Genomic DNA, 9,295 nt, shown 5'->3' on the forward strand with positions numbered 1-9,295 from the left:
CCCATTTCTACATTTTATAACTCACTCACCTAGTGCCATCTACTTTTTCTCCATAACTCTGCATCAAAATTGCTTTTTGTCGCTTAAATATGTGACAGGCAGAACATAGATGTAGCTCTGACATTGGCTGCTGAATGGTAAAACTGACCTCAGCTGGTTCCCTGTGAACTGATGTGTAGTGATAGAAAGTTACTCTGCTGCACTATCTTCACATCCTTAAACCTTCCCTCATTCCCTGCCACACCTTCCATTAACAGCAAGGCAAGAGTGACTGGTTCAGCTACATGTGTGCTTGCTGGTGTCACAGATGAAAAAACACCTTAAACTGTGAACGCTGAAAGGTGGCAGACAATAGCTGCATGTTGAGGTGGTGATGAAGCCTGCTACCTGCTAGGTGCAGTAGATACGGGCTGGCTGTAAATTTTGGTAGTATCTGGACAAAATAAAAGTGACGTGTCCTGAACCTTCCAGTTAATAAAGAGACAAACCTACCAGTTAGGAGGCAGATCATGCATTGTGCTTCTGCGCTAGACTATCAGAAAACCGAGGGCTTGGGGACGTGGAAAGAGCAGGCTCCAAAAACGGATCCCTGAATAAAAGTGGTATCATGAAGTGGAAAGGGGCCCAGAAAGCAGAAGGTGAAATCCTGGCTGGAGGAAAGATCCAGTAAGTGGGGAAGATCCTGGAGATGGTGGAGCTGTGTGGAGATGAATGCTGTGGTATGCCCAGGGACCTTCGTCGTAATGCCCGAGACTGGAGGCTGCAGGAATCGGCACAGCAGGAACCAACATGATTTTCTGCCTGACCATCCCAGACCAGCAGGGACCTTCCTACAGAGGACGCAAGTTGAGACCTAGGAATATGACGTGAGTGAGTGATTTGCTGAATAATCAAGTAGGGTAAAAGCTCTAATCTCTTTGGTTCTGCAATAGACTCCAGTGTTCAGATCCACTGTGGGTTGTCATTTACTGTGTTGCTCCTGGGCAGCTGGACAGCCTGTACCTACAGGCTGATAATTAGGTCCTTAACCAAAGAGAAGTGAGACTCTGCTGAGGTCTGATCTCAAAGAATAACTGTGGAGATCAGGCTGCAGCTTTTCGTTCAGCAATGTTTGTCGATCTGCCTGCTATTCAGCTGCTGACATTCACAAAACTTGAAAGAATCCATATTTTTTTCAGCTGAGCTTCCTCATTCCATGCCCTTGCTAAACTTGGTCAAAATTATCCAGCAGGTTAAAAAGTGATTGGAGAGGACAGACAGACAGGACAACTGCATAAGCCTCAGTTCCTTAGAAAATCAGGGTAACAGGAACTTAGTCATCTCCAACACTGTAAATTTTTACTCTTCTCTCTGTAATTGTGCAACACAAGAAAAGCCACGACAAAATTGCTTCATATAGACTTAACGTTTATTTATGTGGAAGGTTTTGCAATTATACTTAACTATGTCCAACTGCTGGGCTGAAACCTGTTTTTCATTGTTCTGGTATTATAGAAATGGCAGTTATTTCCCTTTCCCATTGCTGAAGAGTGGAAAAAAATACAAGGATATAATTTTACTAGCAAAGAGAGACTTTAATAGATAGATACAGACTTTAAAAGTACACAGAGAGGCAACGCTTAGAGAACTAAAGCATTTGTTCCGTTCACTGTCCATTCAATTCCTTTATTGTCATTAACTGTAAAGACCATGTTCTACAGTATCTCAGAAGATGCATCACGGCCAGGGCTAAAACTGCAGTCACCTAGATATGAATGTCTGCTTCTGACGGGAAAAAAGAACTCCTCCGAATACGCTCACATTGTCAACATTTACAGAGTACGCATTGTGTATCACTGTGCCTGGTGGCTGGTGTCAAACAAAAGCAGCTGTGGCAGTGCTTAATCACCTTCACATTGAACACGCATACAAGATGACACTTGTATCGTACTGTACCAGTCCATCAATGAAGAATAGTGGAAAGACCAGGCAGTACTTGAAAAGTGTAAATTAAAAGGACGATCTGTATTTCTGGATAACTACAAATACCGATGCTTGTTCTGGAGTGATTTCACAAAAGTTGTAGGAATCCATCAGTAAAATTTGGTTAAAATGTAACAGTCTTCAGTCTCATCTAACCACATTTCTTCTGTACATCTGTTTTGACTCTATATTCAAAGAAAAAAGCACAATTATTTCCAAATAGAAGATTTAGAAAACTCAGAGCAAATAAATGAATCAATCCATATAAATAATTATTTTTTTTCTTAATATTAATTTCACAGAATCACAGGATAGTTGAGGTTGAAACAGCCTCTGGAGGTCTGTTGCCTCTATGCCTCCACGCTCAAAGCAGGGGCAACTAGAACAGCTTGCTCAGGGGCCTTGTTCAGTTGGGTTTTGACTGTCTTCAAGGATGAAGGCTCCACAAGCTCTCTAAACAACCTGTTCCAGTTCTGTCAAGCTGCTTTCCAATCAATCAGACCAAAGGCTGTGCTGGTGTGGGGTGTCATTTCTCCCCAGGTGCAGCACTTCACAGTTCCCTTTGTTGAACATCATGAAGTTCCTGTCAGCCTGTTTCTCCAGCTTGTCAAGCTCCCTCTGAGTGGCAGCACCTGGTGTATCCATCCAGTGTATCAACTGGTCCTCCCCATTCTGAGTTGTTTGCAAACTTCCTGAGGTAGGACTCTGCCCCATCATCTAGATCATGAATGAAAATGTTAAACCCCCGTGCCAGCCCTGGGGTACATGATGGGTGACTGTCTTCCAAGGTGGACTTCATGCCACTGATTGCAACCCTTTAAGCCTGGCACCAGTTTTAAACCCACCTCACTGACCACATATCCAGTCCATATTTCATCAGTTTGTCAATAGATATGCAATGGAAGACTGTCTAAAATCTTACTACAGTCAAGATAAACAGCATCCACTGCTCTCCTGTGATCCACTGTGCCAGCCATCTCATCACAGAACACTATCAGATTCTTCAGGCATCATTTACCTTTCATGAATTCATGCTGACTACTCCCAGTCACCATTTTGTCCTTCGTATAGTGTAGAAATGGTTTCTAGTATTATTTGTTTTACCTTCTCTGAGGTCAAGGTGAAGCTGACTGGTCAGTACTTCCCATGATCCTTCTTCTCGTCCTGCTTGCATATAGGAGTGGCATTTGCTGTCTTCCAGGAACGTCTCCCAGTTGCTATGACTTTTCAGAGATAACCAAGAGTGGCCTCACAATGACATTGCCCAGTGCCCTCAGCAGTTGTGGGTGCACTCTGATAAGTCCAAAGGGCTTGTTTACATCCAGTTTGTTTAAAAGTTCCCTGACTGTATCCTTCTCTGCTGAGGATAAGTCTTCATTGTGCCTCATTGAAAATCCCCATTGAAATCAAGACAACTAAAGAAAAGGAGAAGAGCTGATCTCTTTTTAAACATACGGCACAGCCTTTGTGTTTAATATGAAAATATAAACTTACGGAATGTCCCTTTACATTGTGTCACTCCCACCCTCTTTTGAAGTTAACCCTACTGTTCTTTGGAATAGAAGGGCAAAAGCCAAAGTTACGTGACTCAATTTTGCAGGTAAGAAAGCGAAGCTACTGTAGTCCAAGGAGATGTCCTGACAGCCTCCAGGTTTTTCTCCATATGCAGTGAAAGTACACAACTTATAACACTGCTGGATAAGGCAGCATATTGCTGTGCAGTTGACCACTTTTGCTGAACCCTTTCTGTGGACCTGTGTCCCCTAGAGAGTGAAGAGAGCTCATCTTTTGTGATCTCAAGTTCAAGAGACATCATCCTTCTGCTATTCTTGGAAGCACCAAATGATGTAACCCATAATGAATACAAAACAAATGCAGTAACATTCAGTGTAAGATCTGTAGACTTTGAGAAATCTTAAAAAATAGTAAAATGGCATTGGAGCAGAAATAGCTTCCATTTATACAGTGTTGTTTTTCACTTTTGTGTGTACATTTTTAAGAATAGAGGTTTCTGGAAAAATCATAGACTTCACAACAGTGGTCAGCATAGGCTTTACTAAATGATAGAATCATAGAATCATTTAGGTTGGAAAAGACCTTTAAGATCATCGAGTCCAACTGTTAACCTAACACTGCCAAGTCCACCACTAAACCATGTCTCTAAGCACCGTGGCTTCACATCTTTTAAATACCTCCAGGGATGGTGTCTCAACCACTTCCCTGGGCAGCCTGTTCCAATGCCTGACAACCCTTTTGATAAAGAAAATTTTCCTAATATCCAATCTAAACCTCCCCTCCCACAACTTGAGGCCATTTCCTCTCGTCCTATTGCTTATTACTTGGGAAAGGAGACGACATTCTCTCGTTTCTCTCAGTTTCCATTCCCTTGACTTTGCAAAATATGTGCTATTTCTTAAAATTATTTTCTGTCAAGTTTTCTGAAAGTTTGCAATGCTTGCAATACTAGACAGTGGCTCATTTAACAGAGGAAGCTACTATGCTTGTTATACTACTACCAAGTTAAAAACTTGGTAAGAGCTTTCATTTCTGCCTGTGTTTGCCGTTCCATAAAACTTACTTCCATAGCCTGAAATCTGTCTAAAGTCTTCTATTACTTCTTATGCCATCTCCCTCCTCCATAGCTCAGAGCTTTCGTCCCCTTTTTATAAGTATAGCTAGTCTATATATTTCTTTTCCTCTCTGCAGTCTTTTAAAGTCAGTTATCGCTTTCCTTTCTCCTTCGCTGCCTTAATGCTTCTTCATTTATGTCCTTTTTAACGTACCAGTTTGCAAGAGGCAAAGTCGTTAGTCTTCTGTTGTATGCAGAAACATATGGAGGTTTAAATAAGTGCCTGCAGTTTTGAGTAGTAGAAAGCTTCACTGTACAGTAGAACAGAATTGTTTAATGACAGTTTGGAAGTACTGGAAGCAATAGATAGGCTACAGTAGACTCAGTTTAGTCCTATATATGTCTTTGGCATGGCATGTAAACAGGATGCGAAGTAAGATAAAGTTGACTGTTACATGCTCGTGTTAAAGTGTTCTTGGAATATTAAAAAACCTTACAGTTTCCAAGAAAAAAGCATGTTGATAGATTGCTGTGTCAGTTTGTTTCAGTAAGCTGCTAAATATGTTCAGTTTGGTATCTTCATGACTTTTGGGGAGAAAGACCTCAATGTGAAGAAAAAGAGGAACTTTCATAAAATAATATTGTATGTTCAGGTATAATGAAAATATAATCTGTACTCTCTAATAGTAAGTCCCTGAATTCTAACTAGAAACTCGGGATTCAAAACTAGACTATTCTTGACCTGACATCTCCGAAATCTGAAAATCCTGTCTTTCACATCTGTTTTAATGTTTTCAGTTGCTTTCACTGAAAATGTTTTGGATAGGCTTTCTTCAGAATAGTAATATTTGTGATCTAACTTCTCCCTAGTGTAAATCTGTCAATATGCTCGAGTCAGAATTAGAAATAAGATTTACACCTAGGTACTAGGCTGTTGTCATCACTCTCTTGGGCAACAGTAAGAAGTCAAGCACTACCTGGCAAAATAAATTATGATGAAAAGTTTTAACAGACTTTTACAACAACTTTGGCTAAAAAGCTTTACAATAGAAATAATTTAAAGGCTAATAATTATACTAAAACTAATTTTATAGCAATTTTGTTGACATTTTTCTCCATATGACTGTTTTGTAAAAGCTGTTGCCTCTAAAGATAATTTAATATGAGATATTAATTTGAATTAGAAGAAATTTTTGAAGATATGTCCAGTGATAGATTGGCCCTAGCATTGTAACTGTAGGGATACAGTCATTAGCAGGGTTTGCAGCTCTTGAAATGCATCGACTCTAATGGTGTAGCTAGGAAAATATATAAAACCAAGAAAGAAGATGGAGAGACCGAGTGACAGAATCATGGAATCATGGAATGGTTTGAGTTGGAAGGGACCTTAAATATCATCTAGTTCCAATCCCACTAGACCACATTGCTCAAAGCCCCATCCAGCCTGGCCTTGAACACTTCCAGGGATGGGGCATCCACAGCTTCTCTGGGCAACCTGTTCCAGGGCCTCACCACCCTCAGAGTGAAGAATTTCTTCCTAAGATCTAATCTAAATCTACGCTCTTTCAGTTTAAAACTGTTACCCCTTGTCCTATCGCTACACTCCCTGATAAAGAGTCCCTCCTCATCTCTCCTGTAGGCCCCCTTTAGGTACTGGAAGGCTGCCATAAAGTCTCCCTGGAGCCTTCTCTTCTCCAGGCTGAACAACCCCAACTCTCTCAGCCTGTCTTCACAGGAAGAGTGCTCCAGCCCTCTGATCATCTTTGTGGCCCTCCTCTGGACTCTCTCCAACAGGTCCATGCTGTTCTTATGTTGGGGGCCCCAGAGCTGGAGGCAGTACTCCAACTGGTGTCTCACCAGAGGGGAGTAGAAAGGCAGAATCACCTCCCTTGAGCTGCTGGCCATGCTTCCTTTGATGCAGCCCAGGATATAGTTGGCTTTCTGGGCTGCAAGCACACATTGTCAGCTTTATTGCTGCCCAACTTAAATGCCTCTGTGCAAACGTATGTAGCATGGAGAATAAACAAGAGGAGTTAGGAGACGTGTGCATGACTGCAGGGCTATGATCTCATTGGCATCACGGAGACATGGTGGGATGGCTCTTATGACTGGAATGTTGGAATGGAAGGACAGGCAGGGGAGACAAAGAGAGGGTGTTGCCCTCTACGTCAATGACCAGCAGGAGTACATGGAGGTCCACCTGAGGATGGATGAGAAGTCGACTGAGAGCTTATGGGTCAAGATTAAAGGGAGAGCAGGGACAGGTGACATTACAGTGTGGTCTGCTACGGGCCACCTGACCAGGAAGACCAAGTGGATGAGGCCTTCTATAGACAGATAGGAGCAGCCTCACATTTACAAGCTCTGGTCCTCATGGGGGACTTGAACCACCCCAATATCTGTTGGAGGGACAACACAGAAGACCATAAGCAATCCGGGGGGTTCCTGGAATGCATTGGTGATAACCTGCTTCTCCAAGTGATAGAAGAGGCAATGAGGAGAGGTGCTATGCTGGACCTTGTTCTCACCAACAAAGAGGAGCTAGTGGGGAATGTGAAGATCAAAGGCAGCCTTGGCTGTAGTGATCATGAAATGGTGAAGTTCAAGATCCTTAGGGCAGCGAGGAGGGCACACAGCAAGCTCACTGCCCTGGACTTTGGGAGAGCACACTTTGTTCTTTTCAGGGATCTGCTTGGAAGAGTACTGTGGGATAAAGCCCTGGAGGGAAGAGGGGCCAAGAAAGCTGGTTAATACTGAAGGATCACCTCCTCCAAGCTCAGCAGCGAAGCATCCCAACAAAGAGCAAGTGAAGCAAAAATGCCAGGAGGCCTGCACGGATGAACAAGGAGCTCTTGGACAAACTCAAACACAAAAGGGAAGCCTACAGAGGGTGGAAGCCTGGTAGAAGCCTGGAAGACAGGTAGCCTGGGAGGAATACAGAGAAATTGTCTGAGCAGCCAGGAATCAGGTTAGGAAAGCTAAAGCCCAGATAGAGTTAAAGCTGGTCAGGGACATCAAGGGCAAGAAGAAAAGATTCTACAGGTACATCAGTGAAAAAAGGAAGACTAGGGAAAATGTGGGCCCTCTTCGGAAGGAAACAGGACACCTGGTCACCCAAGCTATTGAGAAGGCTGAGGTACTGAATGATTTTTTCACCTCGGTTTTCACTGGCAAGGGCTCTAACCACACAGCCCAAGTTGCAGAATGCAAAAGCAGGGGCTGTGAGAATGAAGAACCACCCACTATAGGAGAAGATCAGGTTCGAGACCGCCTAAGGAACCTGTAGGTACATAAGTCCATGGGTGATGAAATCAATCCGCAGGTCCTGAGGGAACTGGCATATAAAGCTGCTAAACCACTATCCATCATATCTGAGAAGTCGTGGTGGTCCAGTGAAGTTCCCATTGACTGGAAAAGGGGAAACATAATCCCCATTTTTAAAAAGGGAAACAAGGAAGACCCGGGGAACTACAGGTCAGTCAATCTTACCTCTGTGCCCAGCAAGATCATGGAGCAGATCCTCCTAGAAACTATGCTAAGGCACATGGAAAATAAGAAGGTGATCAGTGACAGCCAACATGTCTTCACTAAGGGCAAATCATGCCTGACAACTGTGCATTTGGTGGCCTTCTATGACAGGGTTACAGCACTGGCAGATAAGGGAAGAGCAATTGACATCATCTACCTGGACTAAGTGCAAAACATTTGACGCTGTCCTATACAACATCCTTGTCTCTAAATTGGAGAAATGTGGATTTGATGGATGGACTACTCAGTGGATAAGAAATTGGGTGGATGGTCGCATTCGATGAGTTGCGGTGAACAGATCAATGTTGAAGTGGCAACCAGTGACGAGTGGCATTCCTCAGGGGTCGGTATTGGGACCGGTGCTGTTTCACTTCTTTGTTGGTTATATGGACAGTGGTATCGAGCGCACTGTCAGCAAGCTTGCCAATGACACCAAGCTGTGTGGTGCAGTTGACACACTGGAGGGAAGGGATACCATCCAGAGGGACCTGGGCAGGCTTGGGAGGTGAGCCCGTGTGAACCTCATGACGTTCAACAAAGACAAGTTCAGCAAAGACAAGTGCGAGGTCCTGCACACGGGTTGGGCAATCCCAAGCACAGATAGAGACTGGGCAGAGAATGCGAGAAGAGGAAATCTCCAGGAATAGGAAAAGGGAGATGAAAGTGCCAAGAAAAAGACAGAATGGGGGAGGGGGAAGGTGGAGAGAGATACAGAGCCAGAGAGAGAATGGAAAATGCTTCCCAGTGGCCAGCCAGTAAGAGAAGTGTGTGGGGCTCCCCAGATGAATGTCTTTCCCCAGTTCCCTCTCCCGTGGAGCAGGTGGTCCCCCCGATAGTACTTTTCCCACAATAGCTTGATATTTTTCCTCAGGACCTGCACAAATTCCTCATTTGTTGTTTTTTCTTTTGAAGCTGTTATTGCTGATGGTAGCTGCTGATGGATGGTGCTGGCCGGGGAAGGTGCTGTACAGCTGGTTTATTGCTGAACTTTCTGCCAACACTAAACTTCGGGATACAATTAAGGAAAACCTTCTACTTATTGTTGAAGGCCATTACTGATGTGGATTTAGAAGGACTTTTCAGATACAGACATCCTCAATGACATAGGAAATTACAGTCTAAACAACAACAAAGTTTGAAATAAACTGTAAAGGCTAAGATGGAAGGTCAGCAGCAATGGGGATGCATCCTCAGTATTTACATGGCTTAATCTACCCAGATTGTGTCAATTACAAT

This window comes from Larus michahellis, chromosome Z (assembly GCF_964199755.1).
Source record: "Larus michahellis chromosome Z, bLarMic1.1, whole genome shotgun sequence".
NCBI classification, from domain to species: Eukaryota; Metazoa; Chordata; class Aves; order Charadriiformes; family Laridae; genus Larus; species Larus michahellis.